Source organism: Microtus pennsylvanicus, chromosome 9, assembly GCF_037038515.1.
Source record: "Microtus pennsylvanicus isolate mMicPen1 chromosome 9, mMicPen1.hap1, whole genome shotgun sequence".
NCBI lineage: Eukaryota > Metazoa > Chordata > Mammalia > Rodentia > Cricetidae > Microtus > Microtus pennsylvanicus.
In genome coordinates this window covers 16,067,120-16,089,010 of record NC_134587.1, presented here as the reverse complement: position 1 = coordinate 16,089,010, position 21,891 = coordinate 16,067,120, and the positions used below count along the sequence as shown (strand labels likewise).

At 39.9% G+C, this 21,891-nt stretch overlaps 1 protein-coding gene across 2 annotated transcripts in view; it reads left to right on the top strand.

The window, feature by feature from the left end:
- Window positions 1-19,841: 19,841 nt before the first annotated feature.
- Csrnp3 (cysteine and serine rich nuclear protein 3) overlaps window positions 19,842-21,891 on the top strand; it is a 172,205-nt gene continuing 170,155 nt past the window's right edge. Inside the window, exon 1 of one of the 2 annotated variants that reach the window (XM_075985002.1) lies at window positions 19,842-19,985. The gene's annotated coding sequence lies outside the window, so the exon portion shown is untranslated. The remainder of the gene's footprint in view (window positions 19,986-21,891) is intronic. The other variant, XM_075985003.1, reaches the window with a different exon arrangement.

Below are 21,891 nucleotides of genomic sequence, written 5' to 3'. Positions count from 1 at the left end.
GATGAAACACATGCCTGACTGTGCTAAAGAAGCCAAGAATTTGAGAGCAGATAGGTCATGGACCCTAGAGGAAAACCCACTATTCTTATCTGCTGAAGGAGATAGCTGTACAGTGGTTACGAAGGGTCTGTTGCTAACTCACATATCAGTGAATTGCTCAACCCTCATTAGAAAAGTTGCTTTTTGCTGTTTGTAGATAGTTATTAACACAGAAAGCCACAACTGGACAATGTGCGGAGAGGGAGAGACTTTGGAGCACTCAGCCCTGCTGGGATGTCTTTTTCAAACCACTCCCTTTAAGGCTCACGGATCTATGTGGAACAGGTGACAAAAAGAGTACCATCGAGGGGTGGTGGGTGACTCCAAAGGAAAAGCATCATGAGGACACGACAGGAATGACACACATATGAACTCACGGAGAGTATGATAGCGCTCATAAGACCTTGGCAGGTGCCAGCCAGACAAATCCCAGGACTAGCACAGAGGGAGAGTGGACACGAAGTCCCATCCCCAGTCACTAAGCTGCTAGGAAAGGGAGAATATGCTTTCTTCAGCAAAGTGTCACTGAGTATTTCCACCGCACTCCGGAGCAGATGCCACGGCCAGGAATAACTGAACAAAATGGACTTTTGTGTAGTTTTCTTTTTCTGTTGTTTTTGAGAGAGAGGGAGTGAGACAGAGAGAGAGAGAGAAAGAATATGAAGTTGGGTGTGTCAGGAGGTAGGGAGGTTTTAGGGATCTGGGAAGGGTTGAGAGAGGGAATTGAATGAGATCAAATTATTATAAAAATTTTAGTAAAAATTAACGATAACCAAAATGCAAGCTTCAGTGTACTTTATTACATGTTCATATTAATGTATATGGCATCAATAACCCTACTTAAACTTGTTTTGAACTTTTATATAGAATTTTCCTTTGAACTCACTGCATAGAAATTAAAATATGAGAGTAAGCCAAGTTTTTGATATAAAAACTGCTTACTGCTAAGATTTCAATAGTCAACTACCTATATTTATTGAACAAATTCTTAACTTTCTAGAAGTTCAAATAAGTTGATAGGAATAAATTAGGTTCTGTCATGAGAAAGTTTTATATATTAAATTATATGCTGGTGAAATTTTAAATTGTGTGTGTGTTGGGGATTGAATCCAATGCCCTGTGAATGCTGAGTATGTGCTTTTCCCCTAAGCTCCTCCACCAGTCCTTGGAACACTGTTCTCTTCAGATGGCACAGTGCTAAACAATGATGACCCAATGATGAGTTCTCTTCTTCAAGCAGCTCCAGTGGCTAAGCTACATACAATGCCTGTTCCTTACACTTGGCAACAAGTGATAGTTCCAGGAGCTATCTTCCACACCCACGCAGGAGCGGAGCCTGCTCTCAAACCTGGTTACCATGGGCTCCTAAAACTAGGTATTCATAAGATAACAGCAGCATGTTCCTAAATTGTATTAAAGAATCTATGTCTATTTTATTATTTATTCTCTCATCAAATATTTACTTTAAAACATTTGACATTTATTTAAAATTATGAACTGCGGACATAGTTGTATTAAATATGTGCCTAGAAGCAAACATGTGTAACGTAAATACGTTAAAGGGCTCTGCAGAGTAGATATTAGCATTAATCTTACTGTAGTAAGGAAAAGAGTTAGGTGTAGTAAGATTACATAACAGATCTGGGTCTAGAATCAAGTCTCTGCAACTAGAACATGAAATTTTTTTTAACTGCATCTTAGTAGGTAGTGAGGAATTAATGATGAACATATTAAAATTTTCCAGTATTTCATGGGGTGGGTTGTAGTCAGAGAGACTATAATTAAACCATTGCAAATATTAAAAGAAAAAACAATAATTATGTGTTCTAAAATGAAAATAGAGAATATTAAAATAAAACAAAAATAGTTTAAGATATAACATAGTGCTGTTAGTAGTGACTCATGCCTTTAATCCCAGAACTTGGGTGGCCTAGGCAGGAGGATTTCTGTGAACAGAGTTCAAGACCAGCCTGGTCTATAGAGGGAGTTCCAGGACAGCCGGAGTTGCAGAGAAAAGCTCTGTCTTAAAAAAACAAGACAAAACAAAAAATTACAATAAATTAGCAATTTGCAAACAAAGAACTTTTTTTTTCAGAGTTCTAAAGGCCAAGAAGTCAAGATCAAGGTAAGTCCTTGTAAGATCAAGATCTGGTAAGTCTTCTTTTCCTTGTATCAAGTACCTTTTTGTGTTATTCCTTAAAAGGCACAATGAACATCCATAAAGCTCCAACCCTTGTGACCTAACCTTCTTCTCCAAAGGCCCAGCTTAGAAGGGGACACATTCAAACTAGAGTATGGGGAAAGGGAGTGTGTTCTCTGAAAGCAAAACATGTGATTTGAGATGCATTCTGAGCACAAGGGAGCTTTCAGCTATGGAGGAAACGGAAAAGACACTGGTGGCTAAAAACGTTGTCAGATCGAAAGTTCCAAGGCAAGAGAGCACAGGGTAGGAGGAAAACAACGTGAGCCTTCCTGAAAAACATGGGGAACTCTTCGGAACAGCCAATGTCTGGCTAGTGATACTGTATATAAGCAGACTATCCCAAGGTTTTGATAGTGGTAAGAGAAAAAGTGTGTGATTATGTGGAAATAAGAGAATGTCCCATAATTACAAATGTGTAAGTTTAGAATTTCAGAAAACAAACTGAACCCTGGGGAGAAGCCGGGACAGGCGTGCAGCTTTGGATGCAGCGAGAGAAAAGTCAGTCACCATTACAGTTTAGGGATCATCGAAAGGGGGTCTCATTCTCCCGGGGGCAATTACCACGACCCACAACAGTCAACAGAAGGAACGGTCTGCATCAAATCACCATTCTATTCAGCTCGTGTAAAAAATGACATAAAAATACCACTCTTGATACTGTCATAAAGAAAGACGCATAGAGATGTAGAGACCAACCAACCACTCAAATTTTCTATTGTAATGGAAATCCATAGTCAGGAAAAACACACAAGAAGAGAAATGATTAATATGTATGCACAATGACTTGGCTCCTGATAAGCAAGCAATAAGATAACATCAGGTCTACTTAGTACATTAGTACAACTTGGCAGGATTTGTGACTTGTCTTAGCATCCTCCCCAGGAAGTGAAGTTTGGCTGAGGCAACACCATCTTAGGAAAGGCCAGATCTGCATATTATTAACATTTGTGTTGGTGGGTTCCCAGAAATGGGTGTAGTCTAACCCAAAATGAATGTTATAATGGAAAAACTGTACTTGTTCTCAGAGTGTGAAACCATCTGAAGGAAGTTAAAAAAAAAGAGAGAGACATTTCTTCAGCACAAATGGCTGCTGTCAAAACTAGGCATGCTCTGCCCAGCAGCTGCAAATGCATGGTAAGCAGGGAACTAGCTGGCTATGAAAGTGTGTTTCTTACGTTGGCATTCACAGTGGAGGATGGAGCAGCCCGTCAGGGCTCCTGGAAATGAAATGGGCTTTCTTTCTGCCCTCCAGGCCATCAGTCTGAAGCTTGGAGGGAGAAAAAGTCAGGATACGATGGTGTCTCCATTTGTTTAAAAAAAGAAAGAAAAAGAAAGGGTGTTGGGGATAGCTGAGATGTCTCAATGGGTAAAGGAAAGCAAATACCTATTAAGTCTGCTGACCTGAGTTCAATTCCCAGAGCCCACAGAAAAAGCAGGTGAGAACCAACTCCACAAAGTTGTCCTTTTATTTCCATATGTATATCGTGACAATAGTACACACACACACACTAATAGTAATAATACATTTTTAAACAAATATTTTTCTCTGCTAATAAAATGTTGTTTAGATTTTTTTATCATTCCATGTCACAGTTATCTCAGCTTTTCCTCTTTAAGCCATTTTTTTGAGAAACCCAGAATTGGCCCAAGACTAACTTATTTACTCTATTCAAAAGCTTGTTTCTCAAGCTCAGGTATCCGGAAAGTTTGTAAAATGTGTGTCTTAGACTGAAGAAGACGGATTTTTAGATCCAGTTTGTTTTTAAATCAAAAATTTCAACAACACTGCTTTCTTTTATTTGGAGGAGAACATAGATTAAAATATTAATAAGGAAATATAAAGAACATTGTGTTTCAACACCCGGTAGATTTGCTCTATCAGGCCCCTTGGTGGAACTGAAGGAAATATTGAAAGGATTGCATCTAGAAATGAAGATCTCCCACAGTGCCTTACTCTTAATTAATGACCTTAATGATTTGGAAATCTTAAGGTTTTAAAAACCTAAAAGTAAATACAGATACACATCTTTAGCAGCTGTTGGGGCTAGATGAATAAGTCAAAAGCAGAAAGGACCAATAGGTCAGTCTGCAATCCCCAGCAGATCAAGCCCAGGAGTTTGACAGTCACTAAGTCTTAGCTTAGCCTGTACTAAAAGATGGTAAAGATTTCCTAACCCACATATGATTCTTTCTCATTTTATAAAGTGCTTTTTGTTTAAAGCTGTTTTCAAGAGACCTGAAATTAAGTTAGGCTTTCTCTCCAACTGTTTCAAACTATAAAGACAAACTTGCCATCTATGTAAAAAAAAAAAATTGCCTAAGGGTTTTGCAAGTCAAGTAAAAACACTTATGCTTTGGGTTGAAGGTAGAGGCTATTAGCAAAAGTGTTTACATGAACCACAATCACAAAGCAGAAACAGCAAAGTTTTGCCTCTCACAGTGTGTATTTGAGCCAAGCCTTATGGTGCAGGTTTGTTAATCCCGGTCACTAAGAGACATAATCAGGAAGTTCCCTGACTGGGGGCTACTAAGGAAGCTTAACTCAATCCTAGGCAACTGATTGATACAGCCTTAAATTTTAAATACATAATAAATAAGTGTCCTGGAGATGTAGATCAGTGGTTGAACATCTGTCTAGCACATCCGCAGGTTAATTGCCTATTCACACAACTGCAACTTTGGGCTTTGTGGTGATTTGAATGAGAATGGCCCCATAGGTTTATATGTTTTAAGGCTTGATCCCCTGTTAGGGGAACTGTTCGAAAAGGATTAGGGAGTGTGGCCTTGCTGGAGGAGGTGTGTCACTGGAGGTGATGAAAGGTTTGAAAAGTCAACACCAGGCCCAATGTCTCTCTGCCTGCTGCCTGTGAATCAAGATATAAAGGTCTCAGTCACTGCCCTGGTGCCTGGCCTGCCTGCTTCTCACAGTGATGAAAATGAACCAGTCTTCTAAAACTGTAAGCACGCTTCCAATAAAATGTTTTCTTTTATTAAAAGTTGCCTTAGTCATGGTGTCTCTTCATAGCAATATAACAGTAACTCAAACAGGCTTGCAGAAAAATTCACACCTCTGGAACTCTAGAGGTTAGAGACACAGGGAGGCTCCTTTTAACATGGCCTGTTAGAATCAGATCTAAAATATCAAACATGAAAGAAATTGCATAAAGCTGCAATATTTACATAAAAAAGAATGGAAAAGACAAGATGTTAAATGCCATATAGCATTTGAAAGATAAAATAGTACACAGTTCTTTTCAGCAGAGTAAAGAACACCCTTGCCACGTATTATACAGTATGCTAGCAAGTTTAAGGATGTATTTTATAATTCCTTATGAAAAGAATATATTTTATTGGATGCTTCAGAAACTAAATTTAAATCATATGTTGAGAGTATTCAGAACTTTTAGCATTTGGAGAAATAAAAAAAAAATGTCTAAATGCACTCATGGGTTTTTATCAACATATTCCTTAGGAAGAATTGGTTTCCCTGCATTCTCTCATGTGCAGAGTCAGATGAACTTGTGTTCAACACTGACATTCTCCTTAAAAAAAAGTAACTTCTTAGTAGAGATATTTCTCATTTCAAATAAATTGTTACGAATAGGGAAGGTAGCAAACTTCCAGTTGAGAGCCTGATAGTCAATTCAAGGAAATCGCTAGCAATAAACTCAAAATACAGTAGCAAGAGTTTGGGCATTGATAAATAAGTACAATTTCAATATAACTTAGGACGAGGCACAGTGTAAATGGCTTATAATACAAACAAAGAGAAAAGAAAATATTTAAATAGCATACTTATTAGCTTATCAGGTATTTGTATTGGTTCCCTTTTACAGTTATGTCTCATATTTATTCTTTTTAAATTTATTTTTATTTGTGTGTGTGTGTGTGTGTGTGTGAGTGTGCATGCACATGCTATGTTTGTACAGGAGTCTGTGGGGGCCAGAAGAGGGCATCAGATCTCCTACTGAAGTTGTAGATGTTTGTAAGCTGCCTGTCCTGGGTGCTAGGAAACAAATCCAGGTTCTCTGGAAGAGTGGCAAGCACCCTTGATCACTGAGCCGTCTCTCCAACCCTCATGTTTATTCTTTTAAGATCAAAAAGTCTTAGAGAAACTTACTGCTCCAGATATATCTCAGCACTCGGGAGGCAGAGCCAGGCAGATCTCGGTGCATTTAAGACCAGCCTGGACTACATAGCAAGTTCCAGGCTGGCCAGAGCTACACTAATGAGACATTATGAAAAAACAAAGCATGTCCAGGGGAAATTCTTCCATTCCCAAACTCATATCTATGTCGAACCCTCTATTTCTTCTTTAAAAAAAAAAATGGTTCTCCTTATGAAAATAAACAAAACAAAATCCACTACCAAGCTTATCTGAAAGTAACTTGATTTTGTACTTGAGATATTACACACTGACTTCTTATTTTTCACCCATTACATTCTTCTGCTCATATGTCACTGGAACTCCATCATAGGTATCAAAGTACCCTTCATCCTGATCCAATTCAAATCCCAGCACATGACTGCATCTCTTGGGATCACGCCCACAATTCATTGGATCTATTTCTATGCTGCAAACTTCTTATTCAAATCTCAGTATTTCACCTACAGTATTGACAACAAGCCAAGATCTGACAACATCCTCTATTGGCAAGGCTGTGACAGAACAAATACTCTCAAACATGGCTGCTGATAGCCGTACAAAATGGCAAGATGCCCTTAATAAAGATATTTGGTAAGTTTTTTTTTTTTTTTTTTTTTTTTTTTTTTTTTTTTTTTTTTGGTTTTTCAAGACAGGGTTTCACTGTGGCTTTGGAGCCTGTCCTGGAACTAGCTCTTGTAGACCAGGCTGGTCTCAAACCCACAGAGATCCACCTCCCTCTGCCTCCTGAGTGCTGGGATTAAAGGCGTGCACCACCATCGCCCGGCTTATTTGGTAAGTTTTTAAAAGTTTGCCTAGCATATACTATTTGGGCACTTATCTAATAATCCTAATTTTCATGACATGTATTAACTTTTTGTGTGTATATACCTATGCTACTTGCACAGTTGATTCTTTGCTTCCACCACGTGAGTCTTGAGGATCACACTCAAATCACCAAGTTGGCAGCAAGCATCTTTGACTACCAAGCCATCTTGGAGGCCTTTATCTCATTATTTTAAAAAATAAAGAAGGGCAATAAGATTTCTTTTGTATTTATTTTCTATAGGAATCCTTAACTCAGAATAAACAAAAACTGAAGACAATAAATTTCTGTATGCCAGTTATGAAATTTAAAAAGAAAAATATGATTAGCTTATCATTAACATTCATTCTGACAAAAAGCAATGTGTATATGTTATGATTATGGGTATCTGCCTTCAGAAAAAGAAAGTCAAAGGTACCTGTCCTTACAGAAGTACGGCAACCTAGGCAGAAAGTGCCCATGGGTGATCAAACCTCTAGATTTATGAATCAGACAAGTATGTTCAACAACACTTGGGGGTGGAACCAGCAAAATTAGGACCATGTTCTCTAGTTATCAAATGCCTGATTTTGTCAGCAAACACATCAAGACAGATGTTGTAATATGGAGTGGCGGGGCTGCGTCCCCAATACCCCAGCCGCCTGCCCGGCTAGCTTTACCCGAAATAATTACACGGAAACTGTATTCTTTTAAACACTGTTTTGGCCCATTCCTATCTAGCCTCTTCTAGGCTAATTCTCACATATTAATTTAGCCCATTTCTAATCATCTGTGCAGCGCCCCTAGGTGCGCTTACCGGGAAGATTCTAGCCTAAGTCCATCCTGGGTCGGAGCTTCATAGCGTGCGTCTTCCCTGGAGCAGGTAGCATGGCGTCTCTCTCTGAGGTGTCTGCTCCCAAGAGGAGAGCTGTCGAGTCTGACCTCACTTCCTCTTCCTCCCGGCATTCTGTTCTGTTTACTCCACCCACCTAAGGGTGGGCCTATCCAATGGGCCTAGCAGTTTCTTTATTGCTTAGCCAATGAAATCAACAGATTGATATATGACACTCCCACATCAGACAGAGAAGGACAGAGACAAACAGATGAGGACATTAACCTACTGAGGGACTGCCTGCATTGTCTAGTGTACAGATTGTAGGTCTCTTTTTCTAGGGTCCTTACTGACTACAACAGAAACTAGGTTAAATTTACTAAGCACTGGAAAAACAGGAACACACAGTATACATTAATTTATAGGTGGGAAGTGATGTTTTTTTCATTTCTTTATCTCTTATGAATTTGTATGAATACCATATAATACTCTAGTGGGTTTCAACATGCAAGAGAAGTGGACAGAGTCTCGAGTGGAGAGATCATCACTGCACACTGAATTTTGTTGAAGCTAGATGAAGGGCCCACAGGAATTCATCTTAAGTAATCATAAGAATTCATTTTAAGCTATAGCTTAAGAAACGTTTGAAACTATTGTTAATAAGTGAGACTAGATAGACAGCTTAGTGGTTAAGAGTGCTGGCTGCTCTTGCTGGTGACAGGAGCTGAGGTCCCAGAAGCACAGGAAGTGGTTCACAGTCACCCACAACAGTCACCACAGAGGATCTAACACCCTCTTCTGGCCTCTACAGGCATCCACACATGCTTACATGCACTCAGGTAAAAAGAAAATAAATATTTTTTAAAAGATACCATATCTTTTCTTCATAAAATACAGATTTCTGTGACAAAAAAAAATTCATGATTTTTAAGTTCTAGGGCTGAGATCAGAACCAAGAATTTTGTTTTTAGGCAGAGTCACAAATGCTTCTTATATAGGCTATTAAAATGGTTTATTTTCTGTCTCCCCAGAGCTTATGCAATAAAATATGATTATGCTACTGTATAATAATTGTTGGCATATAGGTTTCCTGTGGTCTTAAGATATGTTTTTAATTTCTCCCTCAGATTTTTTGTCTTCCCTTTTATTTTCATAGATAATACCTTTATCATAAGCCCTCAAAAGATTAACATATTTTATTCCTCTTAAAGATGTATCCTTAGGTCAGGTGGTAGTGGCACATAACTTTAATCCCAGCACTCGGGAGGCAGAGGCAGGCAGATCTCTGTGAGTTTAAGGCCAGCCTGGTCTATAAGAGCTAGTTCCAGGACAGGCTCCAAAACTAGAGAAACCCTGTCTCAAAAAACCAAAAAAAAAAAAAAAGATAGAAAAAAAAAAGAAAGAAAAGAAAAAACTGTATCCTTAGTACACAAGAACTTTTCCTGAAGCAAAAATAATACAAAACTAAATTATGACATCAAGGCATTTTAAAGCCAACCACTTATGCTTCTTCATAGATCAACTGCAATTTTGTTTGACTTAGATGAGAAAAATATATAGGACCTCTATATTTATTTTTACTTTTTGCTTTCAATAGATGCACAACTACAGTCATAACCAGAAAACAGTTGATAATCATGAGTTGGCACGATGCCACGTGCCTGTGATCCCAGAACACGGCAGGTGGAGGCAGCAGGGTCAAGGGTTCAAGATTTTCTTTGACTATGTAGTGAGTTTAAGCCTAGCTGGTCCAGATGAGATCATATCTCAAGAAGAAAAAGATGCAATAAGAATAAGAATAGCAAATACCTCATACTATCTGTTCTGATGAGAACTTTAAAGCACTGTTCCGAGGGGATGGGAGGATAGTATACTTGATGTAACATTTGGCTCACAGCATGTGGACTAAAGAGCTGGGGTCCCAGTATCTACACCAATGTTAGGTGGGTTTTTCCACACTGGTGTTACGTGTAATAGGCCATCTATCACCTCAGATAATTGAATTCCATAGGAAACTTTAGGCAAATCTCACACCATCATGTAGTTATTGAAATAGGTCTTCATATTCTGTTTATTATTTCTCAATAAAAACTCTCGTACTTGCAAAGTACAGTTATGGATATTATTTCTCTCCTTCTTGATTGAGTGGGAAAAATCAAGCACATTTAAATATTTCATTTATGAGGCAATATCATATTCTTAATTATGTTACTACTTGTTTTCCATTTTCCTTCCAGAAAATCCATATTTAAAGAATATATTTTTAGAGACTCCTAAAAGAAATGTGTTTGGCCTCATTTTTTTGCTTTAATATATACATATATATATATGCATGAAGGGCTGTGATTTCTTGTTATGATCAACCTAAATTTGTAATAATTATCTGTTTACTGAAAAAGAAGTTGTGCTTGCCCACAATTGTCTGGAAGAAATTCCTCAGTTGGAGTTATGGCTGAGCTATGCCGAGGTGATAAGTGACAAAGAGCCTTTACTTCCTGTCACTCATTCTGGGTTGACCAGAGAAGAACAGGATGTATGGCCCTCTTGAACCACTGTACAGATTTGCACAAATTGTTCCTTTCTTTCAGATTGCTGTTACTTTCCTCGGTGTTACATACTGTCATTAAATTCTCCACCCTCGCTATTACAGCTTCCATTACCACCCACATGGCGCTGAGGCTTTATCCATGGGTGGCAGATGTTATCACCATATGTCATGCCATCAATTTTCCATTCAAGGGTAATGCAATGTTTGGGGGAAAGCCAACTCACACTTTAGTAAAGGCTGTCTCTGTAGTCTTCACCAGCAGTAAATGCAAGCGTCCTTTCAACTTCTTGGCTCGGATATTTAACCAAAAAATCAGCAGGGACCTCAGAGGCACTTTGCATGCCTCTGTGTCAGTTGGGCACTCTTTCTCGCTGTCACCTGCCAAATTGTTTCCGATTAAGAAGGTTGGCTTTTCTTTCTTTCTTTCTTTCTTTCTTTCTTTCTTTCTTTCTTTCTTTCTTTCTTTCTTTCTTTCTTTCTTTCTGTAACTTTTATTCATCTCAGAATATTCTGAACTGAAAATCATGAGATGGATGAGAAATGGTGAAAAGTACTGGTCTCAGATCTAGTTCTCAAGACTGTCTGCTGCTAGCTTATTTGAAGCATCTCATGTCATTGTTCCCAGGGACTAGCACCACTCAGACTTAGCAGCTTTATTCTGATTGATTAGACAGAGCAGCAGGGGCTATTTATCTGCATGGTTTCAACTCTCCTCTCTATCTCTCTTCCTTAGTTTCTTTTTCCTCATTTCTGCAGTTGGCTCAATGCCACCCTTATGACAGATTTGTATCTTTCCACATTAACAAACAACTATTATTTGTTACTCACTATGTTATTTTTTTATATTAAAACATTAAATGCAGTTCTTCCAAGATTTCTGGAAGTTGATGATAAACCTTAAATCATTTTGAAACTAGTCTAGTCCAAACCATAGTGTTTCTGACTGCCTGTGCCCATGTTGGGGAATTGCAATGTGGAATGTTTGGGAACTGAGAAAGAAGAGGGAATTACTTGTTTTTAGTGTTCATGGAATTATCATTCCAACAGCAACGCTAATTGCCTAAAATATAATTCTTGACTTTGTTTATACTATCTGTCTGCATTAATACTTAGGGAACTAAAACTATGGCCCTTTCCCATTTTTATCTTATCAAGTAATCCAAATTTCATGGTCAAATATAATCTAAACTCTAATTCCAGTGATCACCTAACTTGACATTATTCAGATATATTGTGGTTATTCACACTGGTATTGCTATCCAATAGATAAACAATAACTAACTACTGTGCTACTTCAAATAGAGAATCTGAATGAACACTATGCATTTTTATCTGGTGTGTGTGTGTGCGCGCGCGTTGTGCGCCATAGTATGTATGGCAGTCAAAGGGCAACTTGTAGGAGTCAGTTCTCGTCTTCTACCAGGTGAGTCCTGTCCTGGAGTTTTATATAAAATATGTACTTCTCTTAAAATTCTCACTTAGTATCATTCCAAAAGAGAGCCGAGTTGGAGGTTTTTTTTTTGTTGTTGTTGTTGTTGGTTTTTTTTTTTTTTTTAGCAACTTACAATGATGTATTTAGGAAATAGTCTAAAGTGATATATCTTTCCCTGATACCTAAGACTGATGCCTGAACATCAGCACATTGTAACACTTATTTACTTTGTGATGGGACAGCCTCAGACCAACATTCTTCCTGCCTCAGCCTCCCAAAGGCTGTGACTGCAGGCTTTCATGACTATACCTGAAACTTGACTTTTGTAAAACTAGCAACCTATCTTAGTTATTTTTCCTGTCACCGTCATGAAATCCCCAGACTATATGGACATAAAAAATAAAGGGTTTATTTTGGCTCACATGTGGAGGATATGTCCCACTGCAGCTCACATCGCATCCATAATTCAGAAGAGAATGGGGAATGCTTGTGTTCAGTTCACTTTCTCCTTTTCACAATCCCAGCCCAGGGGATGATGTGGCCCACAATGGGCAGAACTTCCCACCCCAATAAGTGTCATCAAGGTAGTCTCCCATAGCTATATTCTGAGGCCCATCTTCAAGGCTGCATTGTTCATCAAGTCTATAATTGAGATCAATCATCACTCAACCTTATTCGTGCTATTTTTGGATTCTAGTATTACTATTGTCATGATCTTTTCTTATGTTACATAATAAGCTAGGATCTGTCTCCAGAATAATAAGCATAAGTCCTAGGACCCATCTCTATTTAAGATGTAGTTTATTGGGCTAGAGAGATGGCTCAGTGGTTAAGAGCATTGCCTGCTCTTCCAAAGGTCCTGAGTTCAATTCCCAGCAACCACATGGTGGCTCACAACCATCTGTAATGAGGTCTGGTGCCCTCTTCTGGCCTGCAGACATGCACACAGACAGAATATTGTATACATAATAAATAAATAAATAAATAAATAAATAAATAAATAAATAGATGTAGTTTATTACGTAGATATATGACATATGTTTATTATTGTCTAAATATAATTTGCCTTCATTGGAATGTAAAACTTCATGAAATCAGAAACTCGACCATGATTATTGTAGTATTATAGTGTCCAGAACATTGTCTTCGTATAAAAATGCCACAAATGCATCTGAATTTAAACATTTAGGAGAACACTGCAGTTTTCATAGGCTACAAATAAATAGATTATGAAACTGTATTAGTACCTATCAGTTTTGCGAAACATCTATGACTGTTATGATCTTCACACCGGGCCATGGCTCTCACAGAACTCCTGGGAATTGACAACACACAAAATGTCTTGGTCAGCTATACCAAATTTGATCCCCAGGTTCTTAAAATGTAAATACCGAATTAAGTCTTGATCTACTTAGTCCTGTGCATTGGTTAGGCTGACAGCCATTATCAGCTTTTGTTTTGGCACTTCAGAGAATCTTCGCTTCAAAAGCAGTTGCTTCCAAACCTCCCAGTTCCGTTCACTCTGCAGACTTAATTTCAAAAATGTAAGTTTAAATTTTTTAAAATTGTGTTGGGTCAGCTAGATAGGAGGAAGTTGGGTTGAATCATTTGGCCAGGGCCACACCATAATATAATATAAATGAGTACCCAGCAAGTACTCATTTATATAGTGTCTGAGGGTCTGAGCATCGCACTTCAGTATAGGAAGTTACTCAGTTAACACACACAGTCTGGATCCCGTTCCCATGACAAGCTGCCTGACTTGGGGTTTCCTTGAATGCTGGATATTCTGTTACTTTTTCATCATTTCTATTTCCCATCTTTTAAACCATGCTATATAACCACTGACTATTTCGTATGTTCTGTCAAGAGAGATTTTTAAAAATCACTCAGACACACTTCAGATCGGTTACCTTTGCTTCTGGCAAGCTGGGAAGTGTGCAGGCAGCGTTCCATGGTCATCTCAAAACCCAGCCGTCAGGAATCCTCAGGAAGCTTCCATCTCCCACCGTTCCCATCCTGTTAGCATTGTCAAGTTAGTGTTCTACAGAAGAGATCCATGGCATCAAAGCCTGTCTTCTCTGAAACTGAAGAGACGGTCTGGTGCTAGACACTGTTTGTGCTAAGTATAAGGAAAGCGTGCAAGTTGTCTCCATTTATTTTCTCTCCTTCGCTTTTACAGTGTACCACTGCAGGCTGTCTGTAGTGTTCAGACCACTGCCAGTTACTGCTCACCTTCAGCTGGCAAAGAAATAAAGGTCAAATTCAATGGCTGACAACAATGCTTCTCTATCTGAAGGAGGAGCATGTGACTTACCTTCTTGTTCCTCATCTCATTAAATTGCAGTTAACTGTTGATATTACCTGGCGCAAGTGAGAAGGAAACATGGAACACTCAATAAACCCGCTTAGGGGTTTATTGGCGGGGTGGGGGGAGTGGGCGGGTGTACAGGCCTGGTGAAGGTCGGTGTCGAGTGAGGGGGAAGGGGAGAGAGAGGGGAGAGAGGGGGAGAGGGAGAGAGAGAATGCTGAAGACGGTGTCTCCAGCTTAAAGCGCCACTTAGCGCATGCGCACAGGGGTATGGCATGGTTACGCGTGGTTTCGTCATACGCAGATGATGAGGCTCACACACGCGCACAAGGCCCATACAGTTGCGTCAGGCGTAGGTGAGTAGGTGATGCAACCATGCCGCACGCGGATCCCACAGGGTCCTTTAAAATCCCCAGGGTCATAGGCTCTTCTGCTTGAGGGCTTATCCGCACGTGTCAGGCACAAAACATCTCTGGTTAATGCCAAGACTATAGTAGACCTGGCTTTTAGAGGGTGTCTAAAACATTGTCAAGGTTTTCACTCCGACCAAAGGCTAACCTTTGGGGTGTATCCTTCTACTTCTACTTGTGTTTCGCTATCCCCCACTCTCTTGGCTCCCCTTCTGTATGCTGCTATGAAACTTGACCTGACTCCCTGTTTTGTTTGTTAGAAGTAAAGAAACCTTAGAGTTTCATTCTCAAACCGTGTTTTGTATCCCCAGTGTTGAATCTAAAACTTGAGTGCATAAGGAAAAGTTCTGCTGAGAAATGTATGTAAAATGGTGCCCCTTAATAATTTCTACTCCAGAGATTTGATACAATGAGTGTGGCATAGACTTCATTAGTATGGATTTCAAATTTGGATATCTATTCGTTTTAAAAGTAAATTATATTTGTGCAGTTAAGGTACGTATGAAAATTTTATGGTATGCATACAGGGAGTAAGAAGGCGGCTAGAGTGAACTAATTGACACTTTTACCATCTCAAGGATGGTGGGCTTAGGAGAGGAAAGTTGGCTCACTGGGGCAGTTCCACTGAGGGGGCTGTATGGACCCCATCCACGTTCTGTCTCAGCCTTTGCTTTCTAGCATCCACGTTGCCATGCCTCACAAGAGGCCCCATATCAAACTATGAGACAAAATAAATGTAGACATGAGAAACACAGATCCCTACTCAAAGATGACACAAATTTATTTTAGAGCCAAATGGGTGAGCCTGGCTCAGGAATACAGATTTGAGTTACCCCAAGTTCAATATTCTGTTAGGAATTTTTCCTAACTTCAGCTCTCTGCCGATGTAAAAATCACAAGCCAAATCATAAGCAAAATTAAGAACTATCCAGTTTAATGGGATTCCTATGCTCTCGGGTGGCCCTCAGGGGGACAGGACACCATGAGGAAACTTTCCAGGGAAGCAGTTTAAATAGACTGAGGGTGTGGTCAAGATTTTGGCGGGTTCATCTTGACCCTCTGAGGAGGAGGGGTCAAGACTTGGCAGTTGGCGGGCACAGGGCCGGGCATAGGGACGGGGGCCTCCAAAGATGGAGGCCAGAGACCAGGGCTTACACCAACATGATAGCTGTTTCGTGACGTTTTTATAGTAATAGAACAAGAAAGTCATAAATCTTTTAAAAAATATATCTGTGGAAACACCAGTGTTAATCCCAATGACGAGAATAAGATCACTACCTCAACTGGAGACAAATTTGAAGCAAGTTTGATTTTTATTGGCATGCACTCAAGAGCTGCCAACAACTGCCCCCTAAGTCACGTGAAAGAGAGCAACCCTGAATCCACTTCTTGGATCCCTTTTCAGGAGTAAAATCACTAGTAGTTTTACAAATGGAAATCAATGGAGCATTAAGGGAAAAAAAGAAACTTAAAAAAAAATCATGTGATCACCCACTAAGTGATTAAGAGGGGTCAGGGAGGGTCAGGGTCAGGATATTCTCAAAAACAAAACAAGGTCATGGTTTGGTAAAGATCTCGTTCCAGGAAACAGAGCTCTTCAACTCTCACAATAAATAGAAACCTATTTTTAAAAATAAAGCACAAAGGCTCCAGCCTTCAAAGTGGAGTCAGGCAGGTTCCTCACCTGGTAGACAGGGTCAGGAAAGTGGAGAACAGTCTTAGCATCGGGTGGGTGGAAGCCAGTAGTGTGCTACCAGGTGCCTTCCCAAGGTCTCACATGGTAGTTAGAAGCACATTCAATCAGAGAGCTGGGCAAGGGAAGAGCATTAAGGAGGCCAAAACTACTGTGAAATAAATGTAATTAGACTTCGAACTTGCAACATCCCAACCTCCGCAATCATTAAGGCTCTATTAAAGAGCCTGTTTACACAGTTCAATATAAGGTATAGCTTCTATTGAAGAACTTTGGTTCTTGGCCTGAAGAGATGCCTCAGAGTTTGAGAGTACTGGCTGCTCTTCCAGAGTGCAATTCCCAGCAACCACATGGGGCTCACAAGTATCTATAATGAGATCCGGTGCCCTCTTCTGGTGTGGTGTGCAGGCTTTTATTTCAGGTGTTTGGTCACAAAATGGAAAACTGACTAACACAGGAAGGATATGAGGTGAATCTCACAAGTATTTTGGTTGGCATTTCCCTGACAATTAGTGATGCTGAACATCTTTTCAAATATCATTGGCCATTTTTTTCTGTCTTCTTAGAAGAAGAAATGTCTATTCAGGCATTTGGCATTTTTCCAGTAGGTTGGTTTACTGCCATCGATTGGTAGTTTTAGTTATTAACCCCTCAGCATACACATCCAACTTCATTGCTGTAACCAATCATTTCTTACAGGCTGACAGTTCCCAAATGAGATCGACACCTCAGCCCTGCCCGTGAGGTCAACAGTAAAGGAACCACCGTCTGACGGTTTGCATCTGGGGAGCACTAATCTGTGACTTCCGTTGATAAAAGGCCACCTCAAAATCATCAAGGGAGCTCTCGAAGGGTGGTGAGTCACGCCCTGTTCAAATGCAGATTAAGTCTGGGTGGGTGCGGCTTTTGGAGCTCCCTGCTTTAACAGGTCCCCTGCTGACTGTGATGCAGGTGTCCCCAGTAGTCGCCACTTCAGGAAATGCTGTCTATCCAAGGATTTCTCTAACTTCACCTGGTAACTAGACCACAGTGTTTGTGAAGTATTTTCCTCGATAGAGAACGTAGGGTGTAAAAATAAATGATAGTTTAACACTTTTCATTGTTAACATTACAATTTGTGATCAGGGGACTAGAATTTCTGGGCTGGACACAGGTGGAATATTAACATTCCAACTGGACAGGTTTTGGCTAAAGGAGGGTCCCCACCTCTACGCACACCCAGCCCCAAAGGTAGGTTCTGCTTAAAGCAAGCTAAAGAGATAAGTGGAATAATTGTACTTTTAATAAGACACTGCATTTTTCCTTCCTGAATTCCAGCCCCCTACTGCCACCCCTCACAGAGCTTTGAAAGCCTGACCACTTCTCTGAGTTGCTCTAAGAAAAACCTCACAACAAACCTACTTCAGATTATAGGACCCAGCCATTACAAACAAAAAAGAGGCCCGAGTCTCAGTAGTTTTCCCCGAGGCAATACCTGGTTCTGATAAAAGACCACAAACTGAGACTACCCAGGCACCACCCTGGAACAGACCATCCAAAGGAAATTCCTAAAGTTCCAACCATTGTAGATAGGATCACCTGCCAGCACAAACCTCCATGACAGAGAGCAGCTGCTGGCTGAGAGAAAACCCACTAGATTGAGGCATAGAAAGATGGCTCAGTGGTTAAAAGTTTGCTGCTCAGCCGTGTGGTGGTAGTGCACACCTTTAATACTAGCATTTGGTGGGCAGATCTCTATGAGTTCAAGGCCAGCCTGCTCTACAAAGGAAGTTCCAGGTCACACAAGACTAAACAGAGAAACCCTGTCTCAAAGAAACCAAACCAAACCAAACAAACAAATAAATAAAAGTTTGCTGCTCTTCTAAGGGTTAGCGTTCAGATCTGAGCACCCATATTAGGCAGCTCACAACACCAACATGTAAGTCCAACTTCAAGGGTTTCCTCTTAGAGCCTCCATGGACACACACACACACACACACACACACACACCCCTGTAAATAAAATTAAATCTCTAAACAAACAACCATTAGTGCATATCTTCCCAAGGAAACTTCCTTTGTCAGACAATCTCAATTAACAATGAGTTTTAAAATTTATAGAAACTGTGTATGTGTATGTATGTGTGTTTACTCACATGACATGGCACTGGAGCAGAGGTCAGAGAACAGCTTTCACTAGCTGGTTCTCTCTTTCCGTTATGTGGGACCCAGGGATTGAACATAGGTTGTCAGGCTTTTTGGTGGCAAAGTCCTTTGCCCACTGAGCCATCTTCCTGGTCCAATTAGTAGCATTTTAAATGTAAAATAGACTGTTTTTTTTTAAGTCTTTGTTCGTTTAATTAGCTTTCTTGTCTTTAGCCCAGCACTCAGGAGGCAGAGGCAGGCAGGTCTTTTTAGGTTCGAGGCCAACCTGGTCTACTTAACGAGTTCCAAACTAGCCACAGCTGCATGGTGAGACTTTTTTTTTTAAATATTTATTTATTATGTGTACAATATTCTGTCTGTATGCCTGAAGGTCAGAAGAGGGCGCCAGACCTCTTTACAGATGGTTGTGAGCCACCATGTGGTTGCTGGGAATTGAACTCAGGACCTTTGGAAGAGCAGGCAATGCTCTTAACCACTGAGCCATCTCTCCAGCCCCGGTGAGACTTTATTTAAAGCATTTCCCCCCCTTAAAACTGCATATGATTTTGCGTTGCTGTCTTAAGTAAATCTAATTTGATGTTTTCCTCAATTGTTCCTTTATTCGTGTTATGCTTTTTAGTTCAGAAGTGAAATGATTTTGCCCAAGGTTATTAGAGCAAAATTAGAGTCCAATTAGTCACTTTGAGACTTAGCAACCAAGTGGCTGACGCCTCTTTAATCTTTAACAAGCTCAGTTATTCACAAATTGATGCTGGTATCTAAGGAATTTGAAGTCGTGCAAACCACACAACTCTAAAATATTTGAATATTCTATTCTGAGTTAAAATGTATATTCTGCTCATCTGGCCCTCAGACTGTGAATAGAAACACTGCCAAGCAGAGGTTGTCATGTCGACCGTAAGAGATGTCATGGTTTGATATATTTTGATTGGATCTCTTTGAAAAGGCAGTATTGATGATCCGTCTCCCTCCTTTGCCTGTATTTCAACATGTACAATGAGGAAGTGTATATTTTTTCCACTGAAAGAAAAAAAAATCAATGGGGTGAGGGAAAACAGGCAATTTATCTAGGCTTTCCTCAAGTGCTTGCTCTGATTTGTGGTGGGCGAGGCATAGATTAACCCCGTTTTCCTACATCCAAAACAAGACTTTTGACTCCAGCTGGCTGTTCTTTGAAATCTTTCTTTTTCTGTTTGTCTCTCCATATTTCTTTTTTCCTTCCTCCCTCTGCAGCAGGGATTTGTCCTCTAAAAGCTCAGGGTGGGAGGGAGCAAGGGCTGGGAGCAGGCAGGCAGCGGGAGCTGGAGGACGCCAGGATCTGGCTTTTGTTATTGGTTGGCTGCGGCCTGATGGATGGTCGAGGGCGGAGTGAACTCTCCTCAGTGTGTTCTGCCGGAGCCCAAGTACGGAGACCATATTTACAGGTAAGAGCAAAAATAATAATACTAAGCAGAAGGAAAGATAATTTCTTTTCTTTTTTGGAAAAAGGAAATGCTTAGTTCTAGTGGAAGCATCCTTTGGGGGCGGGAATTCCGAAGGCGCTTGGCGAAAGCGGTCCCTCGCTCGACTCGGGGCAGCCTTGGTTCGCCGTGGCTGCAAAAACGCTTCCCCGATTTAAACACGAAAACGCACAAACAAACCAGGGGCATGTCTTCTTCTGGATATCCATCTAAGCCAACGTTACTGAGCAAAACCGATGGATGAACTCGTGTGTCTTTGTGTGTTTTTAATCAAGGCTTGTACTCGTGGAAGCCAAAGGAGGCATAGGGAAAGCTTGATAGATTCCACAGGTCTTGAGAAAATGGAGCCTTCTCTGGACCTACAGGATTTCATGTGGGGTCTTTATATTTACCACCGAGTAAGGATCTTTTGAGAACTGTTGTTCAGTTTGCAGTTTCTTTTAGTGTGGACTCGGAAGGAATGGTCTGTGTGCATGCAAGCCCTCTTCTCTCCCTGCGTCTCACGCCCTGAGTAGCTGCAGCGTTTTAGTCAGCAGATTGGAAGCTTACGTGTGGTGTGGCGATGAAGTAACCTTCAATAGATAGCTGTCAACATGCGCGGGACTGTTCTCACTTTAAAAACACACACGTCTAGCTGGGAAGGGTGAGACTGCTGAGAAAAGTCATGTCTGACAGAGAAGTTTCATTTGTGAATCGGATACGTCAAGGTGAAGAAATTCCAACGCATATTGATAGCAATAGCCTCACGACAGGTTTTTTTCAAAATATTCCCCAAGTTTTGACTTTACTGGTTGCTTAGAATGCATAACGTTATGTTTCATTTTCCTTCAGGAAAACCAGGAAAGATTTTTAACGGTGTGGAATAAATGATATATTTATAGTAATAGAGACAGAAAAGTAATTTTATTCCTCTCTAGGTCCTCTGCTGATTTTAATTTTAAGATCATTTAGGACTGAGAGGATCTCATTCCTTTTGAGCTCTTAAGAAAACAGCACAGTCATGGACTCATTGACAATTAATACCTGTTGACTGGAATAAAACACTAGCATAATAGTGCCGTAAATAATTCATTCATATGTATTTTTGATGCATTTGAATGAATTAATAACTACCAACAATGACTTTAATTCCTAAGAAAATTGGTCTTGCATTTGATTTGATTTGGAAGGTGGGTGCTGCAAACCTTTTAATAGGTGGTACCAACGCGGCAATTCTTAAGAAAGTCAATGGGAAAGAAATATGCTGGATATTGAGTAAAGATTATTCTAGTCACTGAAAACCTACTTCGAACTTTCTAAGCATACGAAATATACTTAATGTCTTCTTATGCTCAGGTGTTATGTTGATTTCTTCTGCCGTTTGTTTTGAACCATTTCTGAATTTAAAAAATGATGACATAATGTTGAAATTTGTTCTGTGTGTTTAATTGCTAATGTTTTTTTTTTTAAAGTAATTTCTGATTTTCAAACAAAATGGTCATTGAGATTAATTCAAGCTTCCCACCCTCATGGGACTTAGGTGATATGCAAGACTAAATAAATATTCAGTTACTGGAATATGTTGCAGACAATAAATTGATGCAGCTACATTTAAAGAAAAGGAATTATAAATTCTGAACAAAGCTACCTCTAGGAATGAAAGGGGATTGATGAAAATTAGAGAGCAGAGTTCCACATGGTTTTAAATTATTCTGTTTCCTTGGAAACCAGCTGCTGCAGATGCATATTGCTTTCTTTAGCTAAAAATATCATCCTTTTAATAATCACTAAGGGGAAGGTTCTGAATCAAAGCAGGGTATATTGTTGTTGCTTTTTATAATGTTCTTAATGGCTCACGTATTTTGGATGGAAAGTAGATAAACCTGCTCTC